The 16,771-nt window shown below is 35.5% G+C and overlaps 1 protein-coding gene and 1 long non-coding RNA gene across 2 annotated transcripts in view; both read left to right on the top strand.

Annotated features, from left to right (window-relative positions):
• Positions 1-16,771, top strand: part of LOC114354133 (putative dipeptidase MGYG_00085) — a gene marked incomplete at its 3' end in the record, with an annotated part of 129,822 nt that overhangs the window by 21,606 nt on the left and 91,445 nt on the right. The window lies entirely within an intron of this gene.
• Positions 869-1,693, top strand: LOC114354131 (uncharacterized). The gene is made up of 2 exons (XR_003655985.1): positions 869-1,188; positions 1,475-1,693. It is a non-coding gene; the product is annotated as an uncharacterized LOC114354131 (long non-coding RNA).

Raw genomic sequence — 16,771 nt, forward strand, 5'->3', positions numbered from 1 at the left:
TTTCATCTCCAGATTGCTCAGATTTGGTAACATGCAGACTTTCTAAAACGAAGTCAGGATCGCCTATATCGTCGTCAAAACTACTACACTCGTCGTCGCTCTCTGTTAGAAGCTCCTGTATTATACCTCGCTGACTAAGAACCCTCCTTCTTTTGACAGACCTCGTTTATTTATCGTGAGACATTCTATAAAAGATAATAACAATACATTACCACCGCTGTGACGTTCCTCAAACACTATGAAGTTGTGTAAACTAACTGTGAGGTGACGAACAACAGACACATAGGTAAAATACACATTAGCACTGACCTGACGTCTGTGAGACGGCGAAAGCTGCACACAGGCAACACAGGAGACCCTGAGCTGGTGCGCCCCCTACTGAGCGAAAGTGTATGGCAAACGCGGAAGGTACCAAAAGGCACGGGGAGAAGCGACAAAAAGGCGGGGAGATAAATAAAAAAAACGAAACGCGGTGTCTGAGAGACGGGCAGGTCACCAGTTAAAGGTTAATGACGTTCTCACTGCTTTAAGATATGTGTTTTTAGCCGAATTAGTAGCAGAAATGAACGAGATTGAACGAATGAACTAAAATATTTCAAGGTTGGCCAACATAATAACGCAATTTTTTCTTAATATGGCAACAATTCGGTTATCACGCGATAGCGGTCGATAGACTTTTCTATCGATGGTCCCATGTTAGGGAAAATGATAAAATTATCTACGTGATCGAAAATTGTCTTATCATATTATCATGTCATTGTCGATGCGCGCATCTTAGGCCTACAGTAGGCCATTTCTGCTACTAATTCGGCTAAAAACACATATCTTAAAGCAGTGAGAACGTCATTAAAAAAAAGTTATGTCAATTTTGTTGACATTACCTACATGACTGCTTGATTGTATTTGTTTGTGTTTTTAAAATTGTATTTTTATGTTTCCAGTCTTATTTTTAATATTTCTAAAGTACGGAAAATATCAAACGAAGAGATAACCAAGTTAAAGAAAAACAATGAAGAATTCCTAATCATACCGATAGTATTAAAGAATGAAGTCTTCAAAATTAACAGAATAACCGAACTCCACTACCTACCCCATAATGCGAGGTTTACAGTAATTATTCAACTTACATGAAGCAGTCAGAAAGTTTATTGAGATTTGAGAAATAAAGTTACACTCATAAGTAGCAAAGTAAGTACCTAAAGTCTAAAATATTAGCTATACTCCGCAGATCTTGATTTTCATAAGTAACAGCACCGGAGAAAAGGAAAAATATCTTTATTCCTACAAATAAGCTTTCACCTTCTTTCCTATATTTATTTCACATAGTTCTTTCACCGTGTAATAATACTGTGATCAATATTTTGTATGTAAACTTAAAATACAAATAGGATTAAGTAAATGTTTCTATTTATGAACTGTTTATGTAATTGTAATATTTATAATTGTGTTTAAATAATATTCTTTCTTTTTTCAGACAGTGGATGAAGAAGTGTGGGATTATGAGTGATTATTTCATTCTAAAGCAGACATAATCAAGTCTTGCTCACTATCATGAAAATTTACAATAACAATCAGCAAGAAAAACTTCAAGGGTACTGGCTAGGCTAACCAATTCATGGAATTCTGTTTGTATTTGAAATTATAAATAGCTATTGTAAAACAAAAGTTTTCCAAATAAAGATTTTGTAAATAATGGTTGAATTATTTTGAAATTACACTGCAATAATGAATTTATTGCCTGCGTCCAGCGCCTTTCTGCTACCATTATGATGTCGTCGGTCCACCTTGTGGGTGGACGTCCCACGCTGCGTATTCCGGTACCCGGCCTCCACCCCAGAACCTTGCTGCCCCATCGGGCAACATGGAAAGCATTGGGGGAGGCCTAAGTTCAGCAGTGGACGTCCTATGGCTGAGATGATGATGAATTTATTATAATGGAATAAATTGTACAAGATTATCATCCTGTCACATTAAAGCCCTTAAAAAAGACCACATGGAGGAATTAGATTGATAGTAATGTGGAATGTATGTATGGTATCACCATCAAGTTATAAAATTAGTAAAATTCATTTATTCTCATTGTTATTATAGCAAGTTTGATTACACATCCCACCCAATGCTAATTTCTGACAATGACCTTGCCACTGTTTGATGTAGACACAAGAAGCTCGGTCACCACATTCCGCCCCATTTTCAATAATTTTACAAGATTATGTACAGATGACAGTAGGTACTTAAATCAAGCTAAACACTGTGGGGTATCTCACGACATTTGCAACTTAATATGTATTGTCTGATGTACTGTTGACTGCCTACCTAAGTAGGTAAGTAATGGTTATTTTACAAGGTAGGTAGTGTAATAATTAATATGTGGGTGGGACTGTGGGAGCACTAAGGTTTTGCAGCTAGCGATTATAAACTGTCGCAAGATTCGCCTCACACTGATAAACTCTTGAACTAGAACTCAATCTCCACCTAGAAGTAAAAGTATCACAAAGGTGTTAGATTCCTTTCTTTGAATTTTACTAGCCTCAAATTAGTCGTAAAATGTCATTTACCATTATAAATGATAAATAAATAGAGTTAAAGTAGCTTGCAAAAAAGTTAATCTCCTATCGTCTTGCTATCGTGGGCAAGGATCGAGGACGATAAAAACACCACATCCTATCCTATCGTGATGTCAAAATATGATATAGTTAGCGCTTCATGTTAGGGCTTGCCAGGTTTATCACAAAAAAAAAACAAATCTATCACTATCACATTTTGACAGATGACATGATAATTTTCGGGGTGCCATGTTAGCGCCGGTAGATAAAACGATATAGTGACGTCAAAATCGATATAACGCCGCGATAGCAGTTTATCACGGCGCGCATCTTAGCCCTGCAGGTGAAAACTAGTGTACCTACGACGACGTATGGAAGCCTCGTGCTAGTTGCTACATCATGTTTGCTTGTACACGAGTTCCCAGGGCTATCGCAAAGTTGTGTGGTCAATTAAAAGGAAAAGCAAGTTCGATAGCAGCTAGGGTTGACACTATGAGAGATGACTATTCAGCAGAAAAATAAAAATAGGCGACAACCATCTTATCTTATATCTTACCTACCTTACTTCTTATGTTATTAAAAAGGAAAGATTTTATTGTTCGTTTGTTTGTATTGAATAGGCTCCGATAGTACTGGACAGATTTGAAAAATTCTTTCACTATCTTTTTACATCATTTTTGATAAATATTTATGCGGAAGGTACGAAGTTCTCCGGGTCAGCTATTTTGTAGCAAAATAGAACGCATTACGAGTACATTATACGCCACAGTGTTAAAGCTTCAAGTATCCCATTGGCATGTGTATTTCAATCTTACTTCTTATTGTGTTTCAGTATTCGATTTATGTTAGTTATTGATGTACCAATGACAAAGATTGAAGTGTGAAAATATTTTTTACAAAGAAAATGTTTTTTCTTGTATAAAAGACTGACGCCCTGTCGAACAGAGCTAATAATAAATTATGTGTCATAAATAATGGTGTTTTGAACAGGGGTTGAGTTTTTCTGTTACTAAATAAACAACTCGCGGGGTTTTCATTTGTTTGGTTCTTTATTACTTATGAAGTAGTTGGTATAAATATAAATAATAAATTTCGGAAAGCGAAACATAACATCGGATTAAAACAGGTCAGCCCTCACATAGTTTCATAAAACTACATTGTTGCTGAATTTCATACGTTACATAATATTATCCCGGGAACATGTACCCCGTTGTGAATTGATGAACCGTAGTTAGTACGTATTTTGTAATGTCCTTGAAATTCTTGTATACTGAATAACTGCGATGAAAATTAAAACAAAATGAATTATGTGTACCTAAATAATTATGGTGAATTTTCCAGATTTCCACGCACAAATTCAATAAAAAAATGTTCTACGACCATCTTATCGCATTACGTCTTTGGCAGCACTATTCAGATTAAACATTGTCTGTTCAGCCAAACCTCAAAGCTATCGTCATTGCACGTTATGGAGACATGGAATTTCCTGTTAGACATTTAACGTATCGGTCACGTCCGCCACACTGTAGATTCCCAGGTATATTGTTGACCATCGCTTAAGCCTTACCTAACTGACGAGATTGCCATTCGATGTGACCGTAGTGCGGCCGAGATCTCAAAGGATTGACAGGATAGTGCTTTGTAGTCTGCTTCTGACTACTGCCCACAGTCGTGCCCTAAGATATTTATTCATTAGGTTTGTGTGTGTAAGGCTCAGTGATGGCACTATTGTGAGTCCGATTCTGTGCCGTATATACGCAGCTAATAACGTTCTTTGATGCAACCAGGGAAATTCTACTTGTTGAAATGTATTGTATTAGTTTTAAGACTACAAGACACGTGGGAAGTGTAGGCTAAATCCTGCATTTGAATATGGTAAACTATAGAGGGTTTTGCTCCTGCAGTAGAGACTAAATGGCCTGATGATGATGAGAAAACATTAATAAAGTTAGGAAGAGTCATCAAAATTATGAGCTTAGCAAGGTTTTCATAACATCACAACGTGAACAGTAATAATAGCGACATAACAGGTTGGTGTACACGCTCGTAAGGGCTCTCCACTGCGTCGCATCCATATTCAGATAGGTATATCATTACGTAACAAGGTAACCATATTTATTAGGGTGCACCAGCCTTGCTTACGCTATTACGTCGGCAGACTGATCAGGTTATACGTAATTCAGGTACAACGGTAGGTCGTAGTCTCTTGATAACGTTAAGTGCTCCTTCACGAATAAAATTATTAGCATTCCGAATTCTATTAGACGTAGATGAAACACGAAAGTTATAGTAATCTAATAATAAAGTTATAGTAATAGGATGAAAGTGGGTAGAGCTAAGTGCTTCGTGAATTATTATGAATGCGAAAGGAATATTTTTTCTACGTAAAATTATTTTATTTGTGAGGAAAACATTTCAATCTTATCATCTTTGATCCCATTATCTTTACTCATCAACAAATTAGAATGAGATCAAACGTGAACTCATTTCCATTGAATACTTATTGAACAGGTGTTTTTGAGCCACATCATTTTATAACTCTTTGTGTAGACACATTCTTTATATGTATAATCCAGTAATACTTACTTAACTTATCGAGTAATGCAGGTTTTCTAAGATTAGAATATCTACGGTTTATGTTTATAAAATTAAAAGACAATTTAAACAATATTAAAGTGTAAAACAGATTCAAAGACAGTTGAAATCCGGATGTGGATTAGGATTGAATAATTATAGGGAAACGGGCATAAGTCATTATAGGAAATATTTTATACGTCTGAAGTTTAATGCGAACACAAAAATTATAAAGCGACGTTAAAGGCACTAATTTAATGAAAAATAACCACAATGTTTAGGGAGTCAATCGATTTCCTTAACGAAGTATCGAAGGTACTTAGGAATTAAAACACCTTTGAGTTCCCAGCCTTGAGGCGAGAGCTCTAGTTAATTGAAGGACGCCGGTAAAATGTCTTATACAGACAGCTTAACACTATTGCACCTTATTCTGTCGTAATAGAGATAATTTTGCAACAACAATGTATAATCTGATGTTATGTAGTACAAACATCACAAAGAAAAGCTATTAGATGATAATGCACCTGAAAAACATTTCGCTCGTCGTCTTAAGAGCGGCGCATTTTTCTGCCTATTTATTTAACGAATGGGCGTACTTACATCGATGGTAATAAATTCAAGCTCTGACAATGCATTAATGTACATGAATCAGTCTTACTGAAACAAAGCAGTAAATAGCCCAAAGATTTCGCCATCTCAATTGCTAGTTCGGATTCCTGTGATGATCAGTAGTGAACCTATTTTTACACAATTAAATCTTCTCTGGATAAAAGGGGAAGATTATTTTCTTTTTAACAAATCGTTAATAATAATCCTTTTAAAAATGTTTAATTATTTCTTCTGCGTGAATCAGAAATGAGGAGATCCGTAGGAGAACCAGAGTGACTGACATAGCCCGCAGAATCGCTAAAATGAAGTGGCAGTGGGCAGGGCATATAGCTCGTAGATCTGACGACCGCTGGGGAAGGACGAGAGCGTAGCGGTGTGGAGATGTGCCGAGCGATGCGGTGTTTCATAAATAGCATTAGACTGCCAGGCAGTGTTGCCAACTCGGATTTTGAAAAAGTCGTAGGACAGATTAGAAAATTACGTAGAAATGGTACAATTTCCATATAGAAAATACGTAGATCTACGTACTTTTTTTTCTGAGTGAAATGAAGAGAGTAGGGGTAGGTAAAAGAAATAAAACGACAATTTATATTACCCTAAAAGTAGTAAAGTACACTTTTATTGTGTATCATTTTCAGACAAATTAAATTTATACATAATTATATTTGTTGGAAAGAAGGAAGGAAGTTGAAAAATATCGTAATACAACACAACAACACCTTCGAAATCTTAGCACAATCTTAGTTCGAAATATTTTTATAGCGTCAGTGACATTTACAGGGGGGCGCTGTACAGCATTTTTTCTATGGGGAAATGTCAAAATAACATTAGTTCCGACTTTTGCCACATGCCAAATAACCGTGATCGGAACCATGATCGAACTTTTTCGCGAAAGTAAAGGAAACGATGCCCATTCAGCCTATTTTGCAAATTTGATAGAAAATACGTAGATTCTGGGACTAAAGTTCGTAGGTTTGCAAGGAAGGCTTAAAATACGTAGATCTACGTAAAAATACGTAGAGTTGGCAACCCTGCTGCCAGGTGACAGCTACGCACAGCTCACACATCTCTTCTCGTCTCCGCACCGCTACGTTCTCAGCTCCGCTTTGGTGGAAATAGCCTGCCAGCTTCGCCACACATCTCTCGTCTCCGCATTTGGTAGAAACCGGGCCTTAGGCGTGGTCTTTGATGTAGGACGATGCCGGCACGCGTGTGACGGTTTACACGGAAATTTTATTATGCAAGGGCTGCCTCAAAATTGGGAATATAATGATTTGAGTTAGTGAAGTAGGTTCACGCGTCTGTTTTTTTATCATATATTTAACTCGCTAGGCTCAGTTTTTTGATTCGCAGTTAAATTAACCAATAGTCTAACAGATGTCAAATGACAAGTGTTTAATTTATCAGAACATGTTTTTTAAAACTAAAAAAAACTAATGGTTAAATTAAAAAAAAATAACCGATAGTCAAATTTGACAGATGTCAAATGACAAGTGGTTGTATCGGAATAAAATGTTTTTCGAACAATGGTGAGCTTGACTTTTAGTAAATTTTTTAACTAATAGTTTACATTTTGTTAATTTAACAATGAGTTATTTTAACAATGAAGGGGAGCCTTATTTGACAGTAAAGTGCTAGTAATTATTAAGACACGTTTTATGAGCATCAAAGCTTTATTCTAGTAAGTTATTGCAAATTCCTCTTATTGAAAATTTAAGAATGTTAAGTGTCTTAAATTTTAAATACGATCGTGTCCACCACGGCAAGTCGATTTCTTGATGGATTTATCTTGCACCAAACGGACATAACTATAATAAAGTGGGCATTCACTTGTCGATATGTTGACTTGGGTTCTCTTTAAAATTCTGCAAGCTAAGGCATTATAAACCAGTTTTCCTCGAAAAGGAATCTGTCAAGTCAATGTTATGCGCCGATGACCAGAAAACCCGAACCCTTTTTGCCGATGCCTCCATTTTTGCCATCATATTTTAAACTTTATGTACACTAGGTTAAGGTTAAATAAGCTATACTGGCTAAAGCCAGTAGCCAAAAAATTTTAAATGCTTTTGTGTACTAACATGGATACATTTATACTCCACCTTCAAGCTCAATAAATTGCACGGCTAGTGTTTGATTTCACCCTAACTAAGGTGTTGTTATAACAATTTCGCTTTACCCCTGATAATTTGTAACAGTAATGTAATAAATAAAGCCAATATCTACTTTTGTCAAATAGATATAAAGCACATTTTTGCTTGCACTACCTACTCTCTGGGCTGGTGACATAAGAAATTAATGGTTCCGTAACATATTTGTCTCGCAACAAGTAAATTGCTATGAGAAATTTGCTGAACATACTGCAATTAGTTGATTGTAATGACGATCTTTTCGATGTTGATCAAAGTCATCAAGCAAAAGTATCATCTTTTGTAGTGGAAACAGGTGCTGTTACATTTTACAACTTAAATGTCTGATGTGCTGTTATCTGTGCTTTCATGTTTTAACCGCCGATTCTTAGGCTCGGTTGCACCAACTTACCGTAACTATAACAATAACCGGTGATTTTTGTATGGATTTCGACATATTTCTGACGTTTGTTAAAGTTAAATTAAGATAGTGCAACTCAGCCTTAGTCGTACCTATGTATGATTATCATTTTACATCAAACTAGCACCGAAGAGGGAATAATTAAAATAGACGAGAGTTGTGTCAGCTTCTTGGCATTTTCACTGCTAGTGAACTTATTTAGACTTCTTTTTTTTCTTAAACGATAAAAGTTTGCCTCTTCGATGCTGCAGGTAGCTTTAACTGATCACAGAGGGGATTACAGCCTTTGGAATAAGTAGTTAGCGTTAAGAGTGAGTCGCATCTCAAACATTTTTTTAAAATAGGAGCTTACATAATCAAATTACTATACTATGGTGCAAATCGAACCCACGACACGGCAAGCTAAAGTAGCTTTTATTTGTCCATACTCTCTCGAATCAATTGTGCTATAAATATGCATAATCAATAAATATTTTACCGTAAAATATAATTTATAAGTACTTTGCTCAAAAAAAATATATTCCGTTCAAACCTACAAGAAGTTCTGAAGTAATCACATGTTATACTGAGCGACGCCACGCGACTTCCTCTGTTCTAAGGTCTCGTAGCGAGAAAGGTCAAATTAAGACTTGTATGGCCGTATTAACTTTACAACGATATAACTTTGGCTTTTGTAAGCAATTACTCGTAATATTAGATTCAAGGTTTTATTATACCGTATTAAGTGAACTAACTTATTTAGTTTGGACTCTTATGAACATCAAAAAATAGATAAAAAGGTAGCCCTTAAGAGGCTATTTAGATGAATGTCTCCTTACCTTCTGGGCCCTCAGCAGTTCGAGACAAAAATATGACAAGTACCTACTGATAAGTTACCAGTTATATTTACGTAAGAATAGGTATCTTTTTCATCATAATACCTACTTAGGTATCAATGTTTCAATGCACGAGCAACATTAGTATGACATGTTAGCTCCCTCCGGCATTTGAATCCACGAACGCAGCTGCTGCAATGTACTCGTAGTGTTGTTGTCTGTCTGTAGCGTCAGGTGCAAACATACATATGTATGTATAGTTATCTGTGGTGCAAACTGGGCTAGGTGGCTAGATGACATGTACTGCCAGAGGCACATCAAGCTAAACGTGCTATTTTGCAAGTAAAATGTTTATCTATACACTAGCTGACCCGGCGAACTTTGTTCCGCCTTAATGGCAATAAATAAGCAGACTTTTTTATATTTCATAGTGAGAGAATAATGAAAATACTTATTACATGAAATTTCATAACAAAAAGTACCTAACACGGAGAAAATAATAGCAATAAAATATATTTTTTATCTACATACTTTTTTAAAATGTAATAACGACAACTTATAATGGTAATGGCCCTTAGTTAGGTTGTCAGCTGTATAGTTGCTAAATAATTTATGACCCGCGAACGAAGAATGAGCTAGTATTATTAATTGCTGTTATTGCAAAGGGATTCGGAACAGTTAGGAATTTAATTAAACAATAATAAGAGAAACGAGTTCCAGAGTCATTAGTTACCGTCGACCTTCCTTTTGATACAAGTTAAATATAAAGTGCTCATTGCCCAAATATATTTAGATTTATAGCTTAATAGCTGGGCCCTTGGCTTCGTTTGCATAAATATCAATGTATTTGTTTGTTTTTCGTAACGTTAATGTGATAATGTACACGTTAGATTGCGGCTACACGACTTTTTGTGCTGCTATGAATATTCCGTAGAGTCTCGTTCACACTAGGCTTCGTGAAACGTTGTACCTGCATGGCAGGGGTAGGGAGTTTTTGAGATGGAAAAGTTATAAATTTTTAGTACTTAAAAAGTACCTACTTACTAAGTAACCTAAGTACTAAAATGTTCGTTTTTATAAACATTTTAAACCTATGGCTTACATTAAATAACAACACTACCTTTGATACATATCCTTTACCGTATCACTAGATACAAGATGTCACCTAACAAGCTCGAGCTAGCGTGCCCATTGGGTATAGTTCCTGTGCATTATTTCCTAAGACTTCAATAAATGTATGTTGTATTTCCTGGCATCCGTTTCATAAATTCTATTTTTTTTTTACTTTATAGAAAGCGTCGCAATCGCCATATTTTTACTGAACATTCTCTCTTGGTATCATAATTTTAACGAGCACGAGCATCCTTTTAAATAAGCTTTAAGTTAATTACATTGCAAGTTTAGTTCCCAAAATATGTTGCAAAACTTTTGCGTTGCATTTCAAGTCATATTTTCAGAAATGCTGGAAAACTTGTTTAAACTTATTACGAGATTGTGTGTGATCGCGTTAATTAAGTACTAAGTTTACATGAGAACTCTACACACTAGGCTTAAGGCCTAATTCACACGAGAGCTTTTTTAACGTCCGTTAAAAAAGCGTTCAAATAGAACATAATATGCATACCCAAGCCTATTCCCAACGCTCTGCGTTGAAAATGCAACACTGCTCGATAAAAAAGCGTCGCGTTTTAAAAGCGCCGACGTGTGAACACGTACTTGGGTATGCATATGTTNGCCTATTCCCAACGCTCTGCGTTGAAAATGCAACACTGCTCGATAAAAAAGCGTCGCGTTTTAAAAGCGCCGACGTGTGAACACGTACTTGGGTATGCATATGTTCTATTTGAACGCTTTTTTAACGGACGTTAAAAAAGCTCTCGTGTGAATTAGGCCTAACTCAGTCAGTGCCTGAGGTATGGGAGCGGCATGGGAGGGGTGACCTTGACATACTCGTATTATTTATTTATTTATTTATTCACAACAACAACACTTCACTGCCATCACAGGACATCTATGATACAAATCTGAAACATAGCTGACTTTTGACGTCTCAAAAATACCCTCCAATGCCGCTCATTTACCTCAGATACTGACAAGCGTTAAGCCCGACGTGACAGTAAAATATAGATGAGCCACGCTGAACTGTCCCACCAAACTCAATGACAGGGGGGCGCTACCATCGTTCAACTATATGGTTTCCAACATGGCAAAAATCTGAACCAGCGATCCGGTATTGACGGTGGCGCCCCACTGTCAATGTCATCGACAGGACAGTCCAGTATTTTGGAACTATAATCGTATCAATGATTTGTACTTTCTATGACTTTTGACAACATGTCAAAAATCGGCGACTCGAGTTGGCGGCTTTGGTGTATAGACTGCATTAAACTTACTTCGTATTTCAATTACGATTTCAAAAGGACCATCGTTAACATCACACCCAGAACTTACAAAGCCGCAGCCACAGTAAAAGTAAAAAGAAAATAATCCCCAAAGAAGAAACAATGGGATTTGCATAATGCAATTAAATTGCCATCAGTCAGAATTGAGGAAACCCGGACAAATATTAACCAGGCACGGGGTTCTTGCCGAGTTTTCCCTGTAGAGGAGAAAGTAATTAACGAATTTAAAAATTAAGTCGTAAATCGGATTAAATAGACCTCTGTTGTTGTACCCACTGAGTTTGAAGAAATGTTAAACCTAACAGACAACAAGCCATAAAAAGTTCACTTAGTAAACGCTGTTTTTATGGCCATTGACATTGTTGTTAAAATAATAGCTACAAAACTAGTGACATTGTGTGAATTTTACCTATAAACGAAAGTAGTGGTTGAATTTTATTAATAAGTCACAAAAAAACTCTGCAGATGTTTTATAAAATTTTACTAATTCTTTACTGGCAAGCCTAATGATTTTCGTTACATGTTCAAATAAACGAAATATTTGAAGTATTACACATTTTAATGTAGCTTACCGAAAAGTTAATACTTGTACACAAAAAACAGATTACAGTTTTAGCCGCAAAAATGTTTAAAATTACAGTTTATTTCAATTTCATCTGTTCCGGTAGGTAAGCGTAAAATATTTTCTTGCTATTTTAAACTTCCTACAAATATCGAATTACTCGTAGGTTCAAAAACTGACACAGTTTTCATATAGTTCTCAGATTGTACGTAGTTGTGCTGAAAATCTTTTGTGCACTGGTCAAATTATTTAATCCCTATCCATACTGGTAGGAATTCGTTCTAGATTTATTCAGATATCTTATTTTGTTAGAAGCTATTGTAATCCTCAGATTTCATTCCAATTTCTAAGACTTAGAGCTTTACTTTTGAATAATGATTGAGAATTTCATTAAGTTGTTCTGTTGAGAGCGGGGTGTTTTATTGTACTCGTAGCTCTTTATACCTAGTTGATTCGAATGTCCGAATTCGAATAGATAGAGCAAGATTCTCAGATACTTCTACATTTCTAGAATTATTACAATAGTCATTAGACTCTTCATACTTAATGGTACTAAGGTTAGAACAAACCATGTATTTCAGTTATTCTATGATGTTATTTCAGTCTACCTTCTTTAGTGATGACTAACACAAGCGAGTATTCTAAAATAGAAGAAGAGTAGGGATAAGTAGGTAGGTATATGATTTACATCGTTCGTTCGTTCGTTTCAGCCAAATGACGTCCACTGCTGGACAAAGGCCTCCTTCAAGGTTTTCCACAATGCACGGTCCTGCGCTGCCCGCATCCAGGCTCTTCCCGCGACCTTTACGAGATCGTCAGTCCACCTAGTAGGAGGCCTGCCCACGCTACGTCTTCCAGCCCGTGGTCGCCACTCGAGAACTTTTCTGCCCCAACGGCCATCGTCTCTACGAGCTATGTGCCCCACCCACTGCCACTTGGTTTTAGCAATTCTGCGATTTACATAACAAAAACTTTAATCTATTGAGAATTTTTTTTTCATATGAAAGGTACTTAAGATACATTTTCTTTTTATCATATTCCACACGAACGGAGCCGCATGGAAAAGGGTGAGTATTTTCCATTTAAAATTACTTAGAATAATATAAAATCACTTATGTAAATAAGATACAAGGGTTGGTCAGCTGGATTCCGCGATGGCCGAGCGGGCGTTTAACTTCCAAAAATAAAGTATCCCTTGAGCGAATCTCCGCAACTTATAAGTTCATGTAAACCTTTTGGAATGGGTTTTGATATTCTTTGTATTCGTTTTCCTCAGTTTCGGGTGTTTTATTTTGTTTTACGTCAACAGAAACTTAATGGAGATTTGGGAATTTACGAGCGTTCCTTTTAGTGAATGCATGTGAAATTGTGTTAGTGTTCACATTCACTATACAGCTATTTCTTCATGGCTTTCATTTCTAAAATTAGCATTTTCTAAAAATCATACAGTGACAATAAGTGTTCATGGTATCACCCTACAGCAGAATTTATGGCCAGATATAAATCTCCCCAGACGACGGTTTCAAAATGAATAAGCTAATGCTTTTACTAAAGTAATTTCTGTCATATTCCACGGATTACTGCCAACTTCGTCTCTTCAACATGCCCAGACTCGATCCATTGGAACCCGTTTAAATATGTCGTCGACATCGAACCTGGGAAATGTCATGAATGTCTAAAGATAGCGAGAAAGACGGTGCATAACCTGCTGATGTTTACCAGACCTGGTTCTGTTATTGGAATATTCTTCGTTCCATAAAAATGTTTGGAATTTTCTTTTATTGCGAAAAATATAAACCCTACTGAGAAAGAAAAAGAAGTTGCTATTTGTTTTCATACACTTTTATTTGAACATCAACTATTACCTGTGTATTCGGAAAGACTAACTTGAAATAGCCGCAAGCAATGTGTACAAAACGTGATACGGAAAACTGAAATTCTCAATCCTATTTTTCATTCGTTCTGCAACCGGGCCCGTGTAACCCGTATAACTGCTTTAACCCTTTCGCGAACGGTGCTATCCTATAGAATATTTTATCACTGCCACTCGTTTTCCGACAAAGAACAAAAGGCTCTTTTTTGTAAAGGGAAATCATTGACAACCAATTTCCTATTGTTTGTCACTCACTCAATATCCAACATGCATGTCATCAAATTCCAATACAAGACTTATTATTTTTCCAAAATGACGAAAATATTTTTAAATACAGATTGTATACTTAACATTCGATTCCGTAAGTACCTAATCATGAAATTTCGTATCATTCATACACTGTTTTAAAGATAATTGGAACTAAGGCTGAATGGAGTGGATACCTTTAAAAATCCAATGAAATTTTCTGAACATTGTTATTTACGAGTATATTCTGCTTAAAGTAATCCTGAGTAGTGCGCGGTAATTATTACATTATGAAATTTAAAGTAGTTAGAACGAATCTAATATTTTTATTTTATTATTCGCAGGTGCTTTTAATACAAATGTTATTCGTGTGGTTTAATTATAATTATCTAAACGTTACGTTCAAAGTTCAAAATTCATATTAAAAGTTAAATTCTGAAATCGCGTATAATAGAAACGTTTTTAGGGCTTTTACGCAGTTTGGTAACAATCTTCATAATTTTAACTTTAAAATTGCGACCTGTAATTATTTTAATGCCACAAAAGAGTTTTATTAGCCGCTTATTTAACCCTTGTTCTGCCCAAAATATTTCAATCTCGTGGAATACACTTATCAGGGCGAGCCACTCATTCCCCGACGAGCCTCATGCGTGGTTTCTTATATGAATGGCGGTCACTGTTGCCCAACAAATTTTTACTTAATGTAGCATCAAAAAAGAAAAAAAAACTCATTCTAAGCGAAGACTTTTTTAAGCTGAGTTTGAAAATTAATGTTTAATGTGTTTTAAATAAATAACTGTATTGTTTATTATGGCCATGAACATAAAACATATTTAACTGTTTTTATCCCAACAACACAATTTTAATTTAATACATATTCCTACACAAGTTTATTTAGATTAATACGAGGGGCTAACGGGACTATTAGTAATTTGTGCAAATTGCTAATAATCTTTAAAAAAATCATCGATATAACACTCGCAGTACCAATAAAAGAGAAATGTAACTAACATTTTGTTTGGTTAATGTATTGAATCATCTCATTTAACTCCATGCTAGAAATATTTTTCGCGTGACAACGTAATTTCCATTACCGGTACATAAACCAACATTTAGCAAACCTTTTTCATTGTCATATATCCACACCCACGCGTATCAAACAAAGCGAATGTTTTAAAATTATACTCCAGTCCATAGCCCACAAAGGAGAGTGAAAATAATAAATTCGTTTTCCTGGTGGTACAATCGGGTTTTATTTCCACATTACGTGTGGTTTTTATTCAAGACTAAAACAGAAAAACGCTCGTGCGCGAAGAGCAGTATCATAAATTTTAGTTAGAACAACATAGGACTTAACCCAGGCAAATCCTCTTTTTGCTTGACATTGGGCAGACCCAGGGGATGCGGCTACGTTATGTAATGCATTCCGGGATAAACCGTCCCGCGAACGCTGCACGTTACTAATTCGCAAAGAACAATGACCAATTTGGGGTTAAAGTTGCGCAATTTTTGTTTAAACGAGTTTTACTTTTGTGCAGTCGAGATTCACGTGTTTTTCTTTACTTTGTGCTTTAGTTACCGTTAATACCGTATAAAACTTCGGATCTTTTCATTACAGATATTGTTATACAGATTACATTTCTAATTTAGTAGTTATTAATAAAACTTTATGTATACCGAGCCGTGTAAAATTGATTTGTATTCAATTCTCAATTCATTTAATATTAACTATAACTACAAAATAAATCATTATTTGCTACGGAGTGTAAATGATAATAAGAGTACAATGTATTTTTATTTATACTACACTGTTAAACCACGTTAAAGTGAGAAACAATTTATCTGATAGTAATTCTCGTGAACTTTAAACATAATTTATACGTTCTGAAATATCTACAAACTATCATTTATCTATTTTTACATTGATTTTGTGAATATGCCTTTAATTTTGTTTTACTACTTAACCCGATTCTAACACGATCACAACATTTATTTCGGCAAAACAAAAACAAATTCATTAGATTTAATGAATACGAAGGTATAGCAAAGCCACCACTCAATTATGTAACCAACGCAGTTGCCCTTTTAGACGTAATTCGATATTAAAACACTAATTCCCAGGATGAAAAGTAAATTTAAATTCATTAAGTGAGTAAACAGAGTGCTTAATGATGCATTGATTAAATGTTTAATTTAACGTTTCAATTTTAATAATTAGTATACAGAACCGCAAACAGAAATAATGACTACATGGTAAACTTATTGGTTAATATTAACCTTTTACTTACCACGACTCCGCCTTTGTATGTATAATCACAAAATAACTATGTTGAATTTATTAGGAATTGCAACTGTATACGGTACATGAATGTTGAAGCTACGCAGTAATTAAGTAGTAAAAGAATAAGGCTGGGTTGCACCATCTTACTTTAACTTTGACAAACGTCAAAAATTAGTCAAACTCCATACAAATCGTTATAGTTACGGTCAAAGTTAGGTGGTGCAACTCAGACTAAGTGATAAAGGTATTTATGGTGGCCCTTTACCGGGCGTCTATTCCTGTATACATTTATCAATTTCTGATTCAACTTTAAATG

The sequence above is a fragment of the Ostrinia furnacalis genome, unplaced genomic scaffold (genome assembly GCF_004193835.3).
Source record: "Ostrinia furnacalis isolate ACB-3 unplaced genomic scaffold, ASM419383v2 OfSCF1919, whole genome shotgun sequence".
Lineage (NCBI taxonomy): Eukaryota > Metazoa > Arthropoda > Insecta > Lepidoptera > Crambidae > Ostrinia > Ostrinia furnacalis.